At 41.8% G+C, this 24511-nt stretch overlaps 1 long non-coding RNA gene across 1 annotated transcript; it reads right to left on the bottom strand.

Annotated features, from left to right (window-relative positions):
- Window positions 1-6822: 6822 nt before the first annotated feature.
- Window positions 6823-24048, bottom strand: LOC308180112. The gene is made up of 3 exons (XR_013940754.1): window positions 23074-24048; window positions 9102-9174; window positions 6823-7166 (listed from the first exon to the last, which is right to left on the bottom strand). It is a non-coding gene; the product is annotated as an uncharacterized lncRNA (long non-coding RNA).
- Between the last annotated feature and the right edge of the window lie 463 nt (window positions 24049-24511).

Raw genomic sequence — 24511 nt, 5'->3', positions numbered from 1 at the left:
GGACAGGTTAGCTCTCTGGTTACCGCTGAACCACTCTGGCCAGGGCTGCAAAACCTCCACAAATGGACCAGAGCTCTTGCTATCCCACTCTGTAAATCTCTGTTGATGGTAGACAATGAAGACCCCAGCCATTCTGGGTGGCACATGCATACTAGTAACTCACGGTCTTTATAACACATGAGGCTTTTTAGGCTAAGTACCTATTTCTACGACTAGTTGAGAATTTCTGGAGAAAACTCTTTTTCATCATGATTCATCAAAACCACAACTTTTTGCAGGAATGTATCCATTTTGACCAAAGCTTCCCACATCCAGGATAGCTCTTGGCTTTTGATAGCAGGAGACATCTCTAACAGACAGACAGAATATTTGAATTGGAATACCCGAGGTCCCAGGCGAGAGCTTTCACCACTGGACTATTATATATTCTTGGGTGGGTCTTTTTCTCTTGCTCCCAAATACTTATTCCTAATGCAGAGCAAAGATGTTTTTGAAATCTCAAGTATTTGTGGGATGGGAAAACTGTCAGACATCTTTAGATTTTATCCAGAATTTTTTTTCTTTCTTTGCAAGGATATTTTTCTGAAGCATCATTCTTCTTGTTTCAGACATATTTTTAGCTAAAACTAAAAGCAGATGGAGGAGATTAGATTTTTTTTTTTCTCTGAAGGAAACAGTGAAATCATCAAATTTTGCTTACAATGAAATTTATGGAAATGATTACAAGAATTTATGAAAATAAACTTTTTTTTCAAAACTGTAATAGGAAACTGCAGTTTCCTAGAAGAAAATCAATGTTTGCACCATCAATATTTTGTTTAAATTTTATTTAGACAACTCAACATTTTCTTGAATAACTTTTTCACTGAAAAAGTAATTAGAAGATTTTTTTGTTTTTACCACTGTCAGTGCAAAACATTATCTGAAGCAGGTTGTCTAACTCAAAGTGTTTGGAAAGAAGAGAAGGAAAAATACTGTTATAATTTTTGAACACTTTACTAAAAAAAAAAATCTTTTTTTTTTAAATGATGAAATTGAAATTTGAATTTTAGACATTTTTACCATTCTGGATTTTTTTTTTATTCCCACTATTCTCTTAGGTTTCACTCAAGAACAGGATACCATCAATGTCTTCTGTGACCTTGCTTAAGCTAGTGGCAGATTCTGCTGTTGAACAATTTGGCTTTCTTCCAAATTAAAACAGAAATTCCCTTTGTCTAGCCAGGAAGAATGCTATTTTGCTTGCCCACCCTTTGTCTTTCCTATTCAATCAAGAAACTTTTAGTTACTTAAAGCTGATTTACTCTTGCAAGGTGATGCTGTAAAATCCAAAGTCAGGCAAACAGTGGTTTTAGAGGTCTTGGGGAAGAGAATGCAAGTGACAGTTAACAACAGTTTGGAGGCCTTAGGTAAAGATCTCAAATGGAAGGTCAGAGATGTGCTTGGGATGAACATGGAAGAAGGGTTCAGTTCCCATTCCCCAGTCAGCTCAATGTTTCTGCAGTAGCACAAAGGCACCCAGGTATTTTTGCAGGGGGGCAACGCAGGACTGTGTTTGTATGGTATTTCCAGGTTGGTTCTCCAATCTCTGACTTCTCAGCTACACATCTTTAAATGTAGGTTTAGTATTTTAACAGAATAAAGAGGTATTTGGGCTGGTAACTAAGCCATAACATTTGTGGATCTGATACAGGGCTTGTACTGTTGATAATTTGAGAATTACAACGTGGGTGTCAAAGCCTTAGGATACCATGTGTCTCATGGTATCCCTCTGCAAGCTCCAGCAAGAGGCCCCTTAGCAACACTGGAAATCCCCACGGTCGCATGAAATGTGCTTTCCTGGCACATCAGGCACTGAGGTCATGTGGAATGTCTGACTAAAAGGGTTTTCTCTATCTCAAACTGGAAGAAACAGCAGGCAGTTTTATTGTTTTTCCTGAAACCTGCCTCCTTGCATGGGTAGAGTACGCTGGCACTCTAAATTTCTTCCCCCCTTCAGTAAAACCGATTACCTTCTGTTCTGCCTTCAGAGGCCTGTCCCATACTGGGGAAGAAGTTCCTCCGTACTGCCCTCCATTTCACTTTAGATAATAATATTCTATGTTCCACAAATTCCCCTCAATGTTTCAGCTGGTTACAGAAATCTAATTTTGTCTTTTATAATAACACTAAAATGCTTCTGAGAGGCTGTTTTCTGGATAGGCAGTTTCCGAAATACAGACCCTGAAAATTCAGATTCTGGACTTGACCACACCTGTGCAGGAGTTGTGGTACCATGGTACAGTGTTCTTAAATTTCTAATATTTTTCTTTTTAAGTAGCAGTGGAAGGAGATTAAGACCCTAAATCCCCAAAGCAAAAGAGATAGTTGCATATTTTGAGAGGTTTTTTCTCCCCTCTCCTCTCCCCCCTAACAAAACCCATCCCCTCTTCATAGAATTGCAAAATCATTCAGGTTGGAAAGGACCTCGGGAGGTGTCTGGCCCAGTCTTCTGCTCAAAAAAGAAGTTAAAACTGAATTCAGACCAGGTTGCCTAGGTCTTCGTCCAGCAAGGTTTGAAAACCTCCAAGGATGGAAATTCCACAGCCTATCTAATTATTCTCACAGTAAACTGATTTCTCATACTGACTGCCTATAGTGGTGCAATTCTTTTTCTGAATGACATCTCCTGATGTCAAAGCATTTTCTTGAGGTTCTTAGAGTTTCTCCACAGCCATCTCTTATTTTGGGGTGAAGTACATTACTAAAATTCTCAGATTTAAGCTTCTGCATTTTAACCTCAGCTTCATCTGATCACTAGGTTATGTCTTGGTTATCTAGTGCTTCTTCCTAGTAAGACAGAATTGACACATACCTGCCTGTTTCTCATTAAATGACCTTTTTTTTGGCATTCTGGTATACCATCTTTTGTCTTGCTGTACACAAGCAAAATAAACATTGAGTGCTTATGTATCTCCTTGCACAGGATGCCAACAGATGGCAATATTTTATCGTCATTAAACAATACAGTTCTTTACTCCTTTCCATTGCGGAAAGTTTACATTTACTTCTTTATTGTGATAAAAGGAGTTGATGAAGCTTGTGTTTCTCTAGAAATACCTCTCTACTGTGCTATTTTTATTTAAAAAAAATATTGCAACTATATGTGACAGAATATGTCACATTTGAGAATTTTAGAGAAGTCTCTTATATAAAGCCCTTAAATGTGTTATGGTTCCTAGAAGGCTACACTCACTGCAAAGCAAGCACGGAAACATGAGCCTCTGAGTGTGTCCTAGATTTTTCCCTGGAAAAATCCTTCATGTGCTTTTTCATACTGCTGCATTTCTCTGTACAGAAACAGACTTAAAGGCCCTGGCCTCTACATTACACGTATTTCAATAGAAAGCAGGAATTATTAGCTGCAGTAAACCTCATTGTTGGTTGTATTTGCTCTGTTTTTATTTTCCTAATCATTCCACATTACATGATGATGTGGGTGGCAGTGTATGCACAGACCTAGGAATGAAAAATCCTGCCTTTAACCCATTGGGCGTGCCACCTAATCTCGCTGCTTCCACTACCCTGTATGCAGTGGCCTACCAAAACATTCTGGACTCAAAGCGTATTAGTTATTTTATCCAGTTGAGGAGGGAAAGCAGGCATAGGGAGGTGTAAGACAGGCACGAGGGAGGGGAAGCCTGATTACAGTCACAGCAAAAAGACTGAGTATGCGAAGGGCATTATTAGAACATCCAAATCTGCTGAGGACAGTGATGTCTAAATCTCACTGGTACGTCCACTGAGTAGAGTACAGGCTCTCTGCCTAATGCTGATGTGTCCCAGGCAGCTCTGGACATTAAGGCATTACCTTTTCAGTTATCCCCTCTCCTTTTAGATTATACATGTACCTACAGGCATCATTTACTGCTCCTCCCCAAGAGTGCCAGTCAAAGTACCACACGGCACTGTAGGAGTGAAAAACTGTAATTGTTCAAATGAAACCACCAATTGGTTCTGTTTAGTGACAATCTTCTGTCTCCTTTTCAGCCTTCTTTTTTAGGGCTTCAGATGTTTTACAGCTGGGATAGCACTGATGGCTGCCTGAGGCCTGTAGGCTACCTGAGGCCTGTAGGCTGCCTGAGGCCTGTAGGCTGCCTGAGCCTTCTCTAAAGGTTCACTGGATTTGGGAAGGGTGTTTTCACCTCTTCAGCCCATGTTTAAGTTTTTTTTTGTTTGTTTGTTTTTGATGAAAACATAATGGCACATGGCACAGCTGTCCAATCTTTAAATTTGGCAAGGAAGAACAAAGGATTGTTGGCTGTCTCCACATCTTCCTGTCTTCTGTCAGACGAGCTGTGGGGGAGATGTTGGCACTGAAGGAAGGCACAAACTTTGCAAAGACCCATGCTCAGGATTTCCTGACCTACTGGGACACTAGCATGCAGCATGTACTTCATGAAGTAAGGAAGTGGACAGAAAACCAACTCAAGAAATCACCAGAAAACTTTTGTAATAAAACATTTGTCCAACTCAGATGCATCACAGCAGTATGTTTGACTTTCATCTTGAAAACCTTTCCCTATTAAAGAAGATGATCTAATGTTCTGATGAAATCCTTTTTGTGCCCTCTTCCATTTCTGTTTGCATATTTTAACGGCCAGGTCTTTTTCTGCCACCTTTTCTAATGTTTTAGCCAGTTTTCTATTTGTATTTTCAGATGCATTTTTTTTCCTGACATATAATGCAGAAACTAAGAAGCAAAACATGTTAGTGAAAGATCAGATAGTGTAGAATGCACTGGTACCCCATCTGCCCCCATGGCTCAGAAATGTGTTAGCAAAAGAAAACAGTCCCATGAGACAGAGGACAGGAGGGCTGCTATTTCAGAAAGGTTTTCAGTTGAACATGCCAGTTTTTTCAGAAATGAACTTCCTCCATCTCTGTTGGTCACTTTTTCCTAGTTGTTGAGAGCAAACATTTGGCAGGGAAAGGAAAACAGATGGTCCTTAGCATATTGTCTTGTTTTCTTTTTCTCAGTTCGCTTTCTGAAGGGGTAAACCCAAGTAAATTGGCCTTTTCTTCTTTCTCTTTGGGCCAGGAATCCACGTGTCTTTGCAAAATATCTTTTAATAAGTGTGCTTTTCCCCCTCCCATTATTATGACAGTAGTTGAAGCAGGTATAAGCCATGTCTTGCATCCTGTAACAATACACATCAGCATTGACCTCTACAATGAAGACAGGACTCCAGCAGCAAATCCACAGGCAATAAAAATGAGACCACCAGAAAACCAACTACCATTTATTTCTTTTTAAAAGTGTTTCTTTCTTTCCTTCCCTCAGCAGACTTTCCCTGTGTTGAAAGGGATCCTCTGGTCACAAGTCAGCAGGCGAGGTTGTCGAAAGCTTTGACAGTCAGTGAAGTGGAACATTACAACACATGGTAGCAGCACGCACCAACGGAGAGTCCCAATGCTACATGGACCTCCCTCCAAGAGCAACCTCAGATCGTTCTTCATCCAGGCCCCCTCTAGTGATTCAGATCCCCTACTTCCACTACTCCCGACATTGCCTGGATCCCCAGGTTGCTCTTTTCCACAGGTATTGCTAAAGCAAATAGCACACAGTATTTACTAGGTGCAACACTTTAAATCATATTAATCTGGCCAATAAAGTATTTATGGCCAATAAAAATTCCACAGTGGCGTAGCTGATTCGTAAGGAGGATGAACGACAGACTCATGCCCTGCCCCAGCCAGACTGTCAGAAGTCTGGGAGGAACAAGGGAGCAGCAAGAGGAAATGGCACCACAGAGCTCAAATGGCCCATGTGCTGGGGATGGCAGGAGAAGGAGACACATTAGAGTACTCTGACTTATTGATCATAATAACAGAGGGGTTTTTTTATATGTCAGGTGAGCTTCCAGGTTCTTACTTAAACAGTCCAAGTACTGCTCTGGTCTAAGGAAACTTAATTCTGAAGCAGAGCTGTATTAGTCATGCATTAGATCGTTTTGAATCAAAACTCATTCACTACAAAACTGATAAACACTATTAAGATCTATAGAAACTGCTAAATCCACAGCACATTTTTAAGACACTAGAGAAAACATACACTGGACATGTTTCTGTGCTGGGGTCAGTTCTCACTGTGTTTTTTGGAGAGTGCCTCAGCTGCCCAACTCCTTCTGGTTGCAGAAGGTAGATGAGTTGTAAATAACTTTACTCATATTGGGAAAGGAGATGACTAAGATGACATTGAAAAACTATAACACACCAAAATGAATCATAAGCTTCTCAAACCATGACCACGGCCACATGGCTGGCCAACTCTCAACATCTCTGCTCCAAACCTCTTTTTAACACTTTCTTCTTGGATTAGAAAGGAAACTCCAGGGAGGATTTCTCTCTTTTTGTTGGTATTACAGACCTTATGTGGCATCTACTATGATTCTTCATCTCTTTATCTGAGAAACAGAATATTTGTGCAGTGGAGACTCAAGCCTTGGGACTACCGTTTCAAATATACAGACTGAGAAAAGGGGATTAGTCTGGACCCGTCTGGTCATTTCTTATTTCTGGAGTAGTCTGTGCATTTCTCCATGTTTTACATGCATCTGTATCTATTCCAGGGACACGAAGCTTTTTTAATGTTATATTTGAGCTGTCGCAGCCTCTTGCTCCTTCCTGGAGGATCTGAAAGCGTAATAGCTGTGAATAATGCAAATGCTTGGTGTACACAAATCAATTTTACATCACCCATTATTTGTTTAAATAGTGTATTAGGCCTTTTTTTTAGTCCTTTAATTCTGGATAGCTGTCACCATTGAAATTCATGTGGTTATGGTACAAGTGATTATCTTAGGACCAGAGAGTATTTCAGTAGGTGATTGGTTTGGGGATGAGAAATTTTTCAGCTAATCACATGTTGGTCCAGTTTTGTTGTTGTTGTTGTTGGAGTCAAAGCTAAAGAATTAGACATTTCCAATGGAAATCACTTCCTTTCCTATATTAGCTCACTAGAGTAGATAGGAGGAAAATTAGGATACCTCATTGCCTAGGTTGACTGGCATCTTGAAGCCCTGTGAGTCAATGGGCGTTTCTTAGACCTTTGGAGACAGCTAGGCTTCTGGTGTTACTGACAGGTATCTGTGTTGCCACTTCCCAGGGATGTGGATAGACACTTGCTATTTTTAGATGGAACATAGAGGAAGAGAAGGTAAGAGACATGAACTCATGGAACAGTTTATGAATTGTCTCTGACATTACGTTGCCTAGTCAAATCTATTTCTTAACCCGTAGTAGTTTTGCCAGCATCTTTCCATGTTGCCACCCAAATTAACATTCTCTCTCTGTAGAGGTTAATGAGTTAGTGTTATTGAATGCCATTCTTCAACAATGAGAGCAGAAATGGGAGGAAAGTGGCACTCTCACTGCATATACAAATATATGAGGTTTTTTGTTTGCTTACTTCTGTGGGTTTTCTTTTTTCCATGCTAATTCTTAGGTGACTTTCCATTTGACAACTTGTGTAGCTCGGAAAGGAGGTTGCTCCAGAGAACTTGTGCCTGTAATACCACCACCCTTTAGAACAACAAACCCATCAGTATGTGTAATTCTAAAAACCCTGACATGGCATGACATAAAGATGAACAAGGGCAACACCCAAAGTTAGCAAAGACAGGCTGTGACACTGGGGTTACTGATGATCCATAGGTCCAACCACTTAGCTGGATAAGCTACAGAAATTTATACCAGCAGAGAGATTTGGCTCTCGGGAAGCCTCAAATTCCCGTGCTCTCCTGTCACACAGACCATTTCAAACTGCAGAAAAAACAGATGGATCGATCTGTCACATTTCCTATGAATTGGTATTGTTTCAGAGCACACCAAGAACACGTACCGCTGGCCCACAAACAGAGTTATATGTCCAGCTTTTTCCTCATGCTCTTTGGAAAAAAGGGAAAGCTATGGCAAAGAGATGAATTTTCCATTCCTTCCTGAAGGAATGAGGATTTGTTGTGGTCATTCTTAATTACCTTGAGGCTTTGTGGTTATCTGACACCTCATTGGACCTGGTCTACAAGAAGATAGAGACCTCTTTTCTGTCAGCTTATGCAATTGGCTTTCAGCCTCATGGTTTTGCAGTTCCATTTTTTTGTCTGTCCTGTACTCCTGTGTAGAAGCGCTAGCAGCCTATGGCCAAAAGCAAAGAAGCAAAACTTTCCATGAACATGAAGTATTGCATAAGTTGGTGTATGTATACGTAAGTGCGTGCATGTGTGTATCAATATCTGCATGTGTACTTTCTTTTCTTTAGTCATTTCATATGTGGGCAAAGAATCCTGAACTTCAAGTCATATGTTCATATTGTGTGATGTGATGGAAATTAACACCTTAATATATATATGAAAAACAGCTCCAATTAGATTTTTTTTTCTTTTACTGTGTTTCCTGCTCCTTATGACTAAGTGTGGGTAATTATCCTGGCTCACTTTTTCCACTCCACCCATGCTTAGAGAAAACCTGTTGCAATTTTTCTTGATATTTGCTTTTTTTCTCCCTCTCCTTTTTTGTAGTTTCGTTAATTAAAAGGTTTGCAAATCGTTGTATGCGATAATTATTTTTATTCAGGTTTAGCAACATAAAAGTAGAGATTTGAAATGCTTTAAAAGAAGAAATCTAGGTGTCCAACATGATTTCTTTTTGCTGTATTATAAAAAAAAAAATCCAAAAAACTTACAATGAACATCCTCATATAAAGAGGATCAGACCAAATAATAACACTAAACTCTGTTGCTCACTTCTGTAAGCGTTCCTTTCTTGCCACCTAATTTCTCTCGGTTTGAGCTGAATTCAGTAGCATTCTGGACCTTGCATGGTTTGCGATGGTTGAAACGTAAGGCCACATCTACACATCTACATCATTCCTGCCTCCCAAACATACCCATCACTCTGCAAAGGAGGGCAGTCAGTAGATTACAGCATATTAAACATAAAGCTGGCCTCAAATACACCACGAGTCCAACTATTGACAAGCTTGGGCCATCACAGAAGTGTTTTGAAGAAGGAAAACATACCTACTCAGTCAGGAAAAAAAAAAATGTTTCTGGAACACTTACTTTCTTGGTGGCTTGCTACTTTTTCTTCTTTCTCTTCACCCATGAACATGATCAGCACCTCCCAGGAGAAAGCCTGGTCACAAAGCAAAAGATCTTTCAATTGATTTCAGTGCTATCTTCTTGTCTGTAGACCCAGACCTTTGGAAAACATATTTTCCCAACTTTTAGAGAAAATCTGGCAAAATGCAGCAGTAAATTATCAAATAATACACTTCATTCATATAACATTTCACACATAAATAGCAAAAAAATATAAACATTGACCTCCATGGATCAAATGAAATGGGTCTCCCAGGCATTTTCGCCTGACCTCCAAAACATCCATAACTTTTTTTTTTTTTCTAATAAATGTATTCTAACTTCTTAAAGGATTTACTGTTTTGATCTGAAGAGAGGCTTATTCTGTTCTGCTCAATGGTCAAACAGCTCTAATTTTAGGACTTCTAGAAGATTTAGCTGATTTAAATATTTTTCAAAGGATGACAGTGGAGTTAAATTGAAATCGATTGTTCCATTGATGCTACCTACAGGTATAGGAGACTCTTAGTATTACTTTACTCTGTAATACACTGTGTGATGCACAGCCCCAGACAAACCCAAATTATTTTAGTTATCGTTCCTTTTTTCTTAATGAAAAAATGCTTGGCAAAAGCACCATGGGTTTAGCCAGGGGAACAGACTGGGGAGATTCTTGAAATGCTACCCAGGAGCAGAACTGAGGAAGAGAAAGAGTGGAGGGGTGAGGCACCCTCTTTGCTGGGGAGCCTGAGAACTGCAGGGGTTGGAAAAGCTGGGAATCTCCCGTAATGCTGAAAATTGGGGTGAGCTGCAAATGGAAAGCAAGGTAATGCTAGCAAAGAGCAGCCCGATGCCTAATAAAGGTTCTGAATGGAGAATTAATCCCAGTGCAAACCTGAGGCTCAGGACAGAAGTCAAATGTGCTCTGCTCCCCAAATGAGATCGTTTTAGGAGCAATCTGGCCCTACAGCAGATAAGAATGCATAGGACGTCTTGCAATATATATCTACAGATTTATGCACATTAAAAGATTCAAAATTTATAAACTGAATTATCACTCTGCTGGTAAGAAACATACAGCGCTGGCTAGAGAGCTGTCTTCTACCTGCAGGAGCTAGCTGGCAGAGCGTGAGTATTGGACTTGAAGCTAAAGAGGAGTGACAGATCAGTCATAAAGGTTTTGTTTGTGATTCATTTTGGTTCCGGACACAATGAGTAAAAGAAGCAGCTTTTTCCAGCGATTTCTCACTTTCACTGTTTCCAAATATTTCCTTGAGTTTTCTGTCGCAGACGCCGCTGGTGTCTACACCTGTGTGCTGTCCTGTCCCTTACACTGCCCCGTGACCCTGGGGCACAAGTAGGCAGCTTATCCAGGGCCAGGACGAAACACAGGATCAAAGCAAAATTATGCAGATCCTCACTATATGTAATTAACAGATGTCATCTTTGACAAGTGTAAATGTGTAATTTCCAAGAGGAATAGTTCTGTGGTTTTCTGCAATTAATTGTTGGGCACAATTTAAACAAAACTAAGGAGGAAAATGCAATATCCCAAACGTAACTTGGGCCTTTGTAAAAGGCCTTTAGTATTTTTAATGTATAGATAATGAAGGACTGAAGAAGAAATCTGGTGTTTGCCTTTATTTATTTTTTTTCTATAATTGTGTATGCTCCTCCAAAGCATCTTCTTCTCAATGTCTTTCTTTTAAGACTCTGAAATGCCGGTACCTTCTTAATTAAAAATTAGAATATGAAAATCAGTTGTGATATTAGCCAGAAAGGAAGAGGCAGTGAGCAGAGCATTGAGCTGGGACTCGGGGTAGTTTCTGCTCTTCTCCAGGGCTTTGCTACCTGGGTGGAGAGGACCAGTAGGAAGTCCTCAGCACTTCACAGGATCCGACCCTAATATCCGCAGGCAATGGTGCCTGAGTAAGCTTGTGGGTTTTCCTGAATTACGTTTGGCTGTCAGCTTTTCTGCTGCAGTCAGCAGGGACTTGTTTTGTCTTGCCTTCCGCCAAAATAATTCCCACAGACTGAGCAACCAGAAAGGTTCAGGTACAGGTTACAGACTTCCAGTCATCCAGAAAATTGACAATCGCAACAGGAGATGGATTTGACTGTGTCTCTTTTTGAATATTTTTCCTCATGCATGAGACGTCAGGCAGACATCTTAGAGAAAAATATCAGGTCCTTTTGTTCTGCCACTTCCTTTGTTTTATCAGAGGAATCTGACAGATCCAAGGGAGATTTTGTCGCCAGCGGGCTTGGTACTGCACATGCCATGCACACACCGCAGGGTCTGTTCTGTAGCGATTGAGCTTGATGCATCATGTGAGAAGCAAGAAGAAATCGATAGGGAGAATGGGAAAATAGAGGCTTAGGGATGAGAGGAAAATGGACCAAAAAAAATAATTTAAAAAAAAGTAGATATTTGTTCTGGTGACCACACACAAGAAAATACTGACATTTTTGTTCGATAATTTTCTTTTAATACTTCACTACCAGCTCCTGACAACAAAAGGTTCCTAATGGCCATTCACTGGAGAAAAAAAAAATTAAATTTGATTTCATATGAGAACAGTGATGCCATTTGTTACTCTAAATTGAAGTGCTGTTCTCTTTTAGGCTACATTTATTCCAAAGCCTAAAGGAAGAAAATATAATCATTATTCATTATCATTGATATCAACGAAAAGCAGTTCTTCTAACTAGAAATATCACCTTTAGAATCCAACCCTCGCTGGTGCTGTCTGTTGCTTACCGTGCCCCAGTCCTGTAAAAATGCCTAACATATTTTAGGCTCTGCCACTATAAGGCTTGGCATTGCTTAAGTGATTTCCTTCCTCCTTTTCTACCCCTAGTTTCTCTGCAGTGCTAGGAAAAATACTGATCATCAGATATGAAAGTGAATCCCAGGTCTATATCTCATTTGACTATCTATGCTACCGAGAATTTTCCTGGCACCGTAAGACTAAGTCTTTCCCTGCGTAAATTCTGGGAGTGAGGTTCAGCAAAGAACAGTTTAAAGCATGAGTTACACTATAAATAATTGTTCAAGCTTTAGTGCTTTGTTGAATCAGGATGTGAAAAGTCATCTGACAGAGAATAAAACCCGGCTCTGAAACAAAGGGTCATTGAGTGAGTTTCATTCATGAAGAGCAAACACAGTTTTTCTTGAGAATGAACTTCAGTTATTCTAATTTTGATTTTTTTTTTTAAATGTCAACATGACGAGGAACAACATAACAAATAGTGCCTAATTCATGATAGGTCTTTGTTTTAGGATTCAGATATGCTATAAGCATTACAGATTCCATCATATTTAACATCTTCATATTTATATATTATCCTATTATTTAGATGTTAATCTGTGTGATGTGCCAAGTGTAAAATACGTCTTCTTTTGAACAGCAGTGTTTCCAAGATGCTTCCCATTTGCCCTTTGGCAGCAAGAAGGTCAAATGATCCAAGAAAAAATGTATAAATACTATCTGTAATACGCATGCACATTATAGGAGCACAGTCAAAAAACATTCATAAAGGAAAGGAATTCAGTTCGGATCCTGTTGTAGTTCCATCAAGTTATCATCATCTGATGTGAACAGATTCCACGAAGGCAATATTATGGTAGCCAATTCTTATTCTTCGGTTGCTTTTAGTAATATTCCAAATCAATCAAATATGGAACAGTAAATATTTTAGTTTCTTGAATGCTTAATTATTCTCTAGCACTATGCATCTGATAAAAATAAAAATGAAACTGCTCAGAGAGGAATAAATCCTCCTCTGGCAGAAATGTCACTGTCACAGATGAGCCTGCTCTATGATCACAGCCCTTACCATCATTCATGGAATCATAGAATCATCTAGGATGGGAGAGACCTAGAGAGAATGGTTGTTATCATTTTCCTTTTTTTCTTCTATGTCTCTGCTGCATTTATTTTTCAGAATTTAAGCATGACTATAAGCACAGTTCTGGGCAGCTGCACTTACCGTGCCAATGAGGGGTTTTTATGACTGTTCTCAATTAAGGACATACTCTTTTCTCACTACCCCCTTCTCCATTTGTTTCCATTTATTCTGTATTTACAGTCCAGTTAAAAAGAGGAAAAATGAGCATCTCTAGTGATGAAGAGCAACACTGAACATGTGGTCGTCGCTTCCACTTCCAGTCTGGTTGCATAACTTGGAGCAGAGACCTTATCTGACTCTGATCAGAATATGATGCCGCAGAGCAGCAAATGGGGCTCTTTTTCACTCACTCTCCTGTTCAGACCTGCTGCTTTTTGCTCCGTCACATACAATGAATGTCAAGAGAAATTATTTTTCACGCAATAGAGTACTTAACCCCAACAATTGCTGTTGATGCTGTGAGCAGCTCAGAAAGGGATTCACCTTCAGACACGTTGCTGCTCAGTAGGTGGCCAAGCAGCAGCGCACTTTGCTGTCAGGCAGGGGACCAAAGCTGAGCTCTTGATAAGGAGAGCCAAATGCTGTTGCTTCTTTGGGAGCCCTGGTATGTCATTTTTCCTGTGCACATGGCATAGCAAAGACAACTCGTGCAAGGACTACAGGACTTGTTCAAAAGGGTCACGACACTACCAGACGGCGTGCGCCACAGCCGGTGATGACCCAGAGGGCTTTCCTGTAACACAAAATATTTTATCTCATATAACGTTTTTACTTTTAAATGCAGCCCAAGATGAGGGCCAGAGTCCAGAAGAGTCCCTGTGGTTTCCCCTTAGCAATTTCCACTGGCTGGAGCACCTGGCAGTTGCCCAGGTCTCTCTGGAGTGGCTTGGATTAGTATACTTGGACATATACGATGACAGTATATGGGGGGGTTACAGTGCCAGGTGACACGATGAAAAATCAGTGTTCTTATTAGGACAAATCACTGAAAATCGGGTTTGCCTCAATCTGATCAAGATGCCTGGCAGTTCAAAGGACAGCATGAAAATGTCATCCCCGAGCCAACAAAAGCACTAAAATTCGTCTAGAAGGAATCTGGCAGCTCATGACAGTGTAATATCTAAAGTCAATCATGATTAGGAAGTCCTCTTCCTCTGGCAATGGTTAGACTCCTAACCAAAGACTGCATGAGATGCTGTCTCTCTAAAGTTTTTCAACAGGAGAGCCATCCAATTTTGGGAGGGCACTAGAAGCTAGTGAACAAATAAATAGATAATGCCTACCTAGCCCTCTATCTAACCTGCACCCCTACCTGACAGCTCGGGCTATTTTTAATATGGAAATCCCACAGCAGCTGGGTTTGCTTATCCTTGAAAGGATTCATTAATATTGCTTTCATTTTACAGACTTCCATTTTTCTGTACTATATACTTTTTGAGGTCAAAACTCAGAGGATGAACAAGGGAAAGTCCACTATCCAAATAGAGTGAAAGACAAGTGAAAAGGAATACATGTAAAGTCGCTTGCTGGTTTATTTGTTTAGAAACCCCACCTAGAGTTTTGCTTCTGCTGGAAAGGCAGAGGGAAAAAGGCAAATGATTACAGTTGTGTTGGAAACCTCAGGAATTATTTTAAGTGCATCACGATAGTCATAATGTCGGTCCATTTTTGATTTGTAGGATGGCAATATGAAGTATCACAAACCTCTGAAAGAAATCAGGGTGCTAGCATGCAAAACCCGGGGACTGTCTCGAAGCCGTGCTTGTTGTGACATGCTACCTTTATTGCAGCAAATCCTTCATAGCTATTTGCAGTCATTAAGCTAATCTGTGGCAGGAAAGAGAAGGGAATAGAGAGAGAACACAACTGCAGAATGCGAAGGAAATTACACAGACACTGTCCACCCCCAGATCTAGCTTTTCCCTTCCATGTGGTTTTGGGATACATGTGGGATTTCAGTTGTACTTGGAAAGCATAATGCATGTACCAACATCTGGAAGTATCATAATGGTTGCTGTAAGAATTATTACAGTAGTTGTGGATGAAATTTAGCGCTTTGCAGCACATGCAGCCTAACAGCAGCTTGCTTTAGTTATTGAAAATATTTTAATGTCTTGAGCTGTGTTTAACTGAAAAGGAAAAAGAAAGAAAATATAATCAAGAGAATAGAGAAGCGGGATGGGCACTGAGCTTTTCTGTCCAGGCAGCAGGGTTTTTGAGGGCATGAGCTGGGTCGTGAAAAGAATTGAGATGCAGAAATTTTAGGTAAGCGATGAGTTTTATAATTGGGCTCCCTCTTAAGGTTGGGTCAAGCCACAGAGGCTAAGCTTTTCAACTATTTCCACCAGTCAGGCTTGCTTTATGTTTTGGGTGCCACCACGGGAATCCACTGGTTCTCCTATTGCAATGGAAGTTAGGAGGAAAAAATAGGAAAACTTCAGCACTTAAAACGGATGGGTGCTTTGAAATAGCTTTTCTCTTCGCTATGTTTGTGTTTCAGTTGGCTCATCTGTGATACGGCTACATGGCAGCATATCTCTGACAGCGACGTCGGGAGGCTTGTTTGCCGCGTGTGTATTGATTTTCAGGGCTTGGAAAGGAACTACCAAAATTGTGATGTGAAAGCTGTTACTTATTACTTGGTCTATTTCTTGAATTCAGGGTGGGCTGAATACTTTCTCATTGACTTAATTCTGACCCGTGCGTGCTCTGAGTGGCCCCACCACTGACTGGGGCTCTTTTTACTGCAGGATGGCGCTTACTTGCGTTGAGCCTGATGGAGGGCTTGGCATAGCTATGGAGCTGGTCCTCGGATCAAAGACACACCTGATGGCATCCGTTAACAGTTTTTCACATAAAGTGCTAGAAAGTGTGGTGTCTTAGGCATGGACTGCTTGATCTGTCCTGTGAGCACCAACATCTGGACCTATGGTTTTTGGTGGACGGATAGGTTTTGTAAGAATGCGATTTGTAAATAAGGAATAACAACATACTTTGATGTGATGTTTAAGGATCCAGCTGGATGTCAGCCCAGCTTTGGTTTTCTCTTCACATCTGTGCACTGTCCTGTGGTGCTCTGAACCTTGTGGGCATTGTGTCTTATCTGCAGTGAAAAATTGGGAACGCCTGTTCAGTTCCTAGTGAGGGAACTGCAGCCTCTCTCCGAAGGAAACCAAGCCCTGAATGCAAAGAACCCCAATTAAACCTGTTGACAAAGCTCATTACTGGCCACATGCCACTTCAAACAGGCTGCAGGCTGGGGAAGGTGGGTGTTGTTTATCAGAGACACATCTCTTGAAGTTTCATAATAACTGCCTTTCAGGAAGAGGTCTAGTGAAAATAATTCCTTGCTGTATCCCATAGTGCCTTCTTGCACCCTGGGCTCTTAAAACACGATTCTGGGAATCAAAAAATAATGATAAAAAACCTATTCACTTAAGTCAGGCTGAGCCAAGAATGGAAAATTGTCCTAGAAGTGCTTTTGGTTCCAGCAATAATAAGACCTGTCATTTGTTACATGTTAATTGCACGTTATTATCTTTTGTAGGTTAAGTCAACCAAAGGGTTCTTATATAGTTGAAAACAAAATTGTAATCTTTATATGGTTTGCAATGTCAGGTTAGGGGGTTGTTTGTTTTCTTTTTGGTGGTGATGGTGGCTTGTTTGTTTGTTTTTCTGGTAGTCCTTGCTCTTAGACTGATTCTTTGCAAATGAATTAGATACCTGTTTCCCCATGGAAACGTACGGCCATTTAAGCTATCTTTCATAGGATAATCTCAAAGACCAGCCCTGCAATTTGGCATATGTGAGCCTTCCAGTTTCCCATAGGAAAGGTATATCCCAATCCTCATTTCTGAAAGACTAGTGGAGTAAGCCCATGATGAATCTAGGAAAGGAAACAAGATTTCCAAGCACTGAAGTTGTTCTACAACACTGCAGATAAAACCATCTGCTCTGACCAAGTGCTCTATAAGTATGATAGCTCTCTAAGACCTTGCTTTAGCAAAGAAACACTACCTTTCCTCTTCTCTCCCCCATTTCTGCTGTCATTTTTCTCCTTAAAAGTCTCAAGCACGTCTCTCCCCCCGCTCCCAGGACGATGTGTAGCAGTCGCTGTCTGCACGCGGTGATTTATCAGGCCTGGGAATCCCCGGCGCTGATTGACGGCTCCTTGACGCTGCTGATCAATCAGAGCCTGGGACAGGCCAGGGCAGGGACAGGGGGATTGGCTGGGCTGTAACCTAATGCATCCTTGATGGGCTTCTAAAAGTTTATGCCTGAATATTAGTTGGCTAAAACTCTGTGTTGATAGATGGAAGAGGATACCCAGGATTTCTTGCATTCAACGCTAATGAAAATTGAGCCCGGGGAAATAAGTAAAACATATTGTCCATTTTTCCTTCCACTTAGGAAGATCCTGGCAAGCTATATCAGACTTTTCTAAGTGCCCCGGCATTTCTGCAGGTTACTATATCATCTTATACAAAAGCAACACCACAGCAATCATCCTCCAGCCACTGCACTCTCATCCCATATTTTGTCTGTTTCCATCCTTTACTGACTTTTACTGCACAAATAATGGACAGTCTGAGATTGCTGGCTGCAGACATAGAGAGCGGCTTTAAAAGCTGCACAGTATTTTTTCCCTGTTGCCCCATGAATGTAATATAAGCCTGGAATTGCAGGATTTGCCTTGTTATCACCATCTTTTTTTTTCTCTACAGACAAGCCTGGACCTGCTTTTCCAGTCAGGGCTTTTACATTCATCTGTCGATTTACTTTCTCACGGGGAAAAAAACAGAAAACAATAAAACAATCCCAATCCTCTTAAAGTCTTCCCCCAAAGGAAACGATATCCTGCTACCTACCGGGAAAACAAGACACTGAACTTGAGTGTTCCTGGGAGAGATTTCTCCTGAAGAAGGGAAATGTGTTAGAGAGTGACTGAAATCATCTTCTGACTTATTTATACTTTTCCTAGAGTACCGAGGGACAGCACTCGCTGCTGACTTGAGCCATGCAGGTGTCCAACCCGAGCTGGGCTCCTGGGCAGCAGTCAGAAGGACGAGAGGCAGCCAGCCACCAAGAGCAGATGATTCCTCTCGATTTCCTTACGTACCAGGTTTAGGGCAGAACCTTTGCATGTGTTTCTTCCTCCACATAGATATGACAGGGAGTTGGATACGAAATTTAAATTGGGTGATGAACTTTTAGGGAGCAAGAGCTACGGGAGGTGAGTTCTGGCTGTGGCGTGCACAAGTCCCTTCTCGGGGCTCTGTACCTGCCTCTGAGCATCGTTTTGTCAAAGGTCATACAGCTGACAGTCTGCACAGTAGTCTTCTGATCACATGGAGTTAAAATAAATTGCACAAATCTTTCGTATTTTAAAACACAATTTAATTAACCCACCTGTCCCCTTATCGCCAGTCCTGTTTGTACTCACCTGTTTCCCTATCAGTCGTCAATCTGTTTTCATGTGTGTCTACTTATATAATCATTTATCCAATTCCTTTAATTTCAGCTCAAAAAGGAACACAGTTTCACATGTTTCTTGTCGTGTGTTATGTTCTGCACCTGGAGTGGTATGGGGGGTATTTGGGCGTTTGGTTCGGAGGGGGTTGCTTTGTCTGCATAGCAGTTTGCCTCCAGGCATTTACAGTGTCTGATTAAAGCCTTCCCCCTCCTGAAGGACAGCAAAAAGCTTTGCAAGAAGGAACAAGCGAGATACTTTTTCTGGTCGTGGCAGGCTGAGAACAGACCACCGCACTAGAACAAAAGAAAATAAACCAGAACCAGCAGCTATAATTATACAGTACACAGCTGGGGGTAGGACCCAGCGCATCCATGTTTGTACAGAGTATGTATAATTTCTTTTCTTTCTATTTTTTTTTTAACTCTTTTAGATCTTTTCTTTGGGAAGATGAAGCAATGGGTTAAATTTAGCACCGGTATTAGGAAGCTCATTGCAAGTCTCACAAACTGGGTGTGGGGCCCCACCGCTAGCATGGATGTGCAGCTACAGCTGCCCTGGCCAGGTAGGGCTGCTCTTAGCAGGTGAAGTTCCTGCTCCCTGTCACTTGGGCAGTGTCCAAATGTGCAGCAGGTAATCAGAGGGCTGTAATTCAGTTTGAGACAGTGACTATGTGAGAACGCTTCTTGTTTAGACAATGAGCAGCAGTGAGCAGCAATAATGCAATTCCATGTCTCTCTTATTTTCCTTTCACATAAAAGCAAAATCCTTCCCCCGTATGCAGCACACTAAAGGCTGAATCATTTCCAACCCTATCATTAATGTTTCTCGTCTGGAAGAATCAACCAGTCCTAACGCGAGCTGCTGTCACTCCTGCTGGAGCGTGCCATTATGGTGAGATAGTCTGTGAAAAGTTCCTTAATTGTGATAACCACTGCGCAACGATTTGTTTGGTTTTCTGTTCCGTGGAACAGCAGGAAACGTACACAGCATCCTCATACTGCCTGTACTTCTGTAATACTGTCATTTGTGCTTTATATACACTGGATCTGTTCCCCTTCTTTTTTACAAAGTCTGTGGCTTAAAAAAAAAACAAAAAACACTACTCCCGAGAGTCCAGCCTGGAGGAGCCTGTAAAGGTGGGCACACATCGCGTGTTGTGTGCTGGGAGGCGTGGGATCAGACCTGCTTCTGCTGAAGCCTGAATGGGAAACTTCTTTAGTCTGAAACGGCCCTTGCTTTTCTGCCTTCTTTGCTGCGTGCCTAGTGACAATAAGGGGCAGTCGCACAGTTCTCCTTTTATTCAGTTCCTGGAAGGGAAGGAGCATGGAAATGGTATAGAACATCCAGAAACGTGCATTATGCTGCCCGGGGTTTTCAAGCTCTCTGCATGCTGTGTGCTTCATCTGTTTAACGTGTTGGTGGACCGCTGTGCCTCTGGAGGGTCTTGGGTGCCCCTGGGAGAACCTGAAAGAGCTGCTGGAGAACAAGGTGCCAGCTCTGGCCCCTGCCTGGCCGGGAGCTCAGCACGGCAGCAGGGGAGCCCCTGGCTTCTTTCTGGGGTGCCAGAAGCAAGCCTGGCAGCAGCAGTGGCACCCAACCTCACCTTACCCACCGCGTTCTTCTCACCAGGGGGAAAAGCTGTGTTCCAGGGGAGTCTTTCAACCCAAATGGATGTAAATAATATTTTAGTTGAGGACATCTAGTGGAAGAATGATATACTACATACACTGCATAGCACATATCTGTGCTAGAGCTGGATGGGAGATTGGAGGTTCTCCTGCAAGTACATGTAGTGTGTAATGGAAAAATGGGGGGAAAAAAACACTTTCAAAATGCTCCCTTGAGGAGTGACAGAAAGAAATGCAATGAACATTTCTTTAATTTAATTCTGAATGTAATTCTCAAAAATGTTTTTCTGTTTTCAAACAGATAAAGATTAAAAAAAAAATGGAGAAATCCATCATTTGGGAGAAAACAATTCATTTTACAAAACTGGAAGAACTAATATAAAATTAGAAGGTAGAGAATGAACTTTTTTTGTAGCTCCAGTTTCAGTGAGACTTTCAATTTGCAGATTGAAGTGGTAATAAAGTAAATGAAGGAAATGATGAAATTGTTTTGGAAACAAGAGCCTACTTTTTGGCTTTTATTTGTGCAGTGACAAGGGGTGCCTGGCATGACTACGTCTCCTTGGAATCACCAGTAATGATGGGAAAAGGTCATTTTTTAAGTTGTGTCTTGTGCTGCTGTGCCCAAGAGCTCACAATGGCTGCAAGATCCAGAGAAAGCAACAAAAACCCAAGTTTGTGCTGTCCTTTAGCAGCAAAACTTTGGGATTTGCAAACGAACAACTACATTTCTTGCTGTTTAGAAGCAAAGTAAGGATCGATGTTTGTATCTGACTAGAGACATTTAAAAGGCAGGACAAATGGTAGTGAAAGGCAAAGGAAGGGTAGAAGCATGAGGTCTATCACATGCTCCTAAACTTGCTTCTCCCACCCACTCAGCCCTGACATGGACAGGGCCAAATTGCATAATTCTTTTCTTGTTTTTCAAAAAATCTGCCAAATTCAGATGTTACATTGTGCTGTGACCATCTGTGGTGTGGTCATTCTTGGATAACTCCTGAGCAGAGTTACCCTTGACCTTGGCCACCTCTGTTAAGGTAAGAGAAGCTTTTCAGGATAACAAATACAGTAACAGCTGAGAAGTTTTCGTTCATTCTGCTCCGGTGTCTTGACGTAAGCGTTTGTTGTGTATATATGCCAGGTTATCCAACACCTCCTCAGTCAGTGGCTTTGTCGCTGAGGTTATCTGAAGCCTGCCAGAGAAATTGCTTCCTTTAATTGATATATCTCTTTGCAACTGCAAAACAGCTGAAATGGGAGCAATTCCTGTCCACGTCCTTCAACGGAGGCACTAGCAAGTGCGCTTAACTTGGGAGTAGGAATTACATAGCCCCTCCTTGCTGACTGGAGGTGCTCGTGGGGATCGCAGGAGCTAGAGCAGGAGCTGCTGAGGAAGCTGAGCTGCTCTGCCTCCTTAGCCACAGGGAGGTCTGAGGACTGGTTAACCAGAGCAGTGTTTAGCGAAGGTCGGAGATCTCAGCTTGTGGATTGTGGATCTGACAATTTTGTGTTGGCTCCGAGGCAGATGAAGTTGATCTAATAATTATTATTTTCCATCTCTAGCTCGGAGGAGGCTGATTCCTTCCAACTTTATTTTTCTCCTTTCGGGATAATGAGGTGGATAAAAACCATGAGTGTTCTGTATCAGAATCCCTTCTTGACACTCTCACATGCTCCTAAGTATGTCATCAGTTGCACTCAGTCCCTGCTGCCAATACACGAGCAAAGGTTTCGGAAAGAGTTGAATTGGAAAAGAGGTGGGATCAGGCTCGCCCACATAATTTTCTTTTGTGCCAGTGCTAACAGACGTTTCGAGTTAAAGTAAGAAACAGCCAGGAAAAATGTGCAGATGCTTAATTCTCTGCAGGATTTATAATATTATACGGTAAGCGTTTGCACCCTATACAATAAAACCAAGTTGGCTTTACTACATATAAAAGAAAACAAAACAAAAAATCACAAGTTTGACAGCAATTAGAGTGAATAGACATTTATTTTATCCTTTTACTAGCAGGACCAATTGTGATTTTATGCTCTGAAAAAGCTCATTTTAAAGTTTTATGTCTGAAGTGGCCCTGCCAAATCTAGCTTAATATTGTTACATTAAATGGATGGTAAAATGTGTTCTTAAAACCCTCCATCCTGTAAAGGACCTGGAACCAGGGAACTACTGCTAATGAGAGTCAGGTCCTGAAACGCAGCCCTTACGCATGTTTGCTAGCGACCCAGCTGGAGGTGTTTGCCAGTCCCTCCCAGTACGGATCGTCCTCGCTTTTCAGCCTGCATGTACCATCCAAGCTCCCACTGATTTCCAGCCACCCAGCCCACTGGCCAGTCCTCAGCAGGAAACCCAAACTGCCTGGAACCGTGCTGGCACCAGGAAATTTTTAAATTTTTAAAGAGATCTTTCACATCTCCAGAGGTGGATCTCTCTCTTCCTAGACCCCCACAGCCATTCTTTTCGGCAATGTCTCTAGCAATAAGAAATCCTGAAACCATTGCTTAGAACCGGCTTCACAGTGACAAGAGGAATTCTGATGACATCTTATTTTCTTTTCTTCATGTATCAAAAATCTTTATAATTGTTTAAGATATCTCCAAGTGTTTAGGAGCATCCCTGTTACGTGATTGCCCACTGGTGCTTAGATGACTCTCACCTTTACTGGCCTCGTTACCCTCACACAACCCCTCACTTACCAGTGCCTCCAAGTATTTTTTCCCCCCTTTTTTGAATGGTGGGTGGGACAAAGCACGTGAATGTTATGCACCAAGGACTGTTGTTGTTATTCACACCTCTGCAGCTCTACCTAGATGTGATCTGGGCCACAAAAATAGGACAAAAGGCTGTAGAAAGAGCCGAACTGTAAATGAAGTGTCATCGTCAGCTCTCTTCTAAGCATGAGCAGCTGAGAGACAGGACAGATGAAGTAAGAGGGCTTACCAGCTAAAAAGCCTCTCCCTGTGCACGGGGGCCCTCAGACTGGTTGCGCAGTTCTCCGGGTCCGTGTGGAGGGTGCCAATTCCCGGTGCTGCCCCAATGCCCCGCAGAGTTCAGCAGACTCCCGGAGGGTGTGGAGAGCTTCCCATGCACACCCAGCGCGTTGGCTTCCCTCAGCAGGTGAGACCAGGAAATAACAACATGCAGCTAAGAGGAGATAATTACAGGGTGAAAACTGTCCAACCTGAAGGTTAGATATTGCCTGAAGGTAACGCATGAGTGCTGCAGATACTGAAAGCTGCCACAGAAACACTTCCAGCTGCCGCCGCGCCGTTTCTGGTAGAGCAGGTCTGCAGGCAGAGTTCCCCACGTCGTTCCCATGCACGAAACTGGAGAACTGGGTTCGGGTTGGGGTATGTTTTGTACGAGACTACTTAAATCCGAGTCTCTCGTCTTACGCAATGAAAGGCTGCAACGTCAGGGTTGTGCAAGGAGGACAGAGCCACGCAAGTTAGGTAAAGCAGTGAGGAGTTGTACTGCTTGCTGTCCTAAGTTGTCCGAGCCCCTGCTGCTGACTGACACTTTAGCAGGAGTGAGCATTGGCTTTGGAAAAATAGCTCGCACGTTGCTGTTGTGCAGTTGAGTGGGCCAGGAACTGACACCCAGTGTTACAGTCTGCAATCTGTATTCACAAAAAATAAAGGTAGGGTTCCATGCTAAAAAAAAAAATAAAAAAAAAAAATGGAAAGAAAGAAACAACACACACACACAAAACCCATAATCTAAATTCTTTGGATGTACCCACTGAAACTCATGATTTTTATGAATATTCCAGCCTACATCCTTCCTTTTCATGAAGAAGCTGATTACTGAATTGCGAAGAAGCAAGAGGAGGCGTGGTGTGTCTCTGTTTAAGTCGGTAGGATCGAAGTGGCGCTTTCCCATTCCCATTGCTCTTCCTTCTGCCGCTTGTTGCCAGGACTGAGTTAGGCCAGGGTTCGATGAACCTGCCTCAGAGAGATGCTGATCCTAAAAACTGAGCACGTCTTTCACAAAATGCTTGCATTAGTAAGGAAGTAACACACAAATGTATCGCTATTTTCCAAAGCCACTCTGCCCTTTTGCCTAGGAGGCATTACTCAGCAATACAGAAAGTTTCAGATCTTAATGTTGCTTTAATTAGGACACTGTTACTTCAGACCGCTATTGGCTAGCCTCTTCTTTTTTCAGGTGCTTGCTGAAAGCTGTTTTAGCTTTTCTGTAGGGTGGTGATTTCCATTTTGTTTGTTGCTTATTTAACAATTATATTTGACAGTCTTAAAAGCAAGCACCAAGACTGCAGTAACTGGGAATATAAAAATATCTTGCTAATACAATGCCAAGGTTTTTTCTCTCCCCTCCACCAAGTGGTTTGACAGCACCTATGAGGGAACCTGCTTTC

Source organism: Anser brachyrhynchus (assembly GCF_964034855.1).
Source record: "Anser brachyrhynchus genome assembly, chromosome: 18".
Lineage (NCBI taxonomy): Eukaryota > Metazoa > Chordata > Aves > Anseriformes > Anatidae > Anser > Anser brachyrhynchus.
The sequence above is the reverse complement of the archived record's forward strand: the minus strand, read 5'-3'. Positions and strand labels throughout refer to the sequence as shown.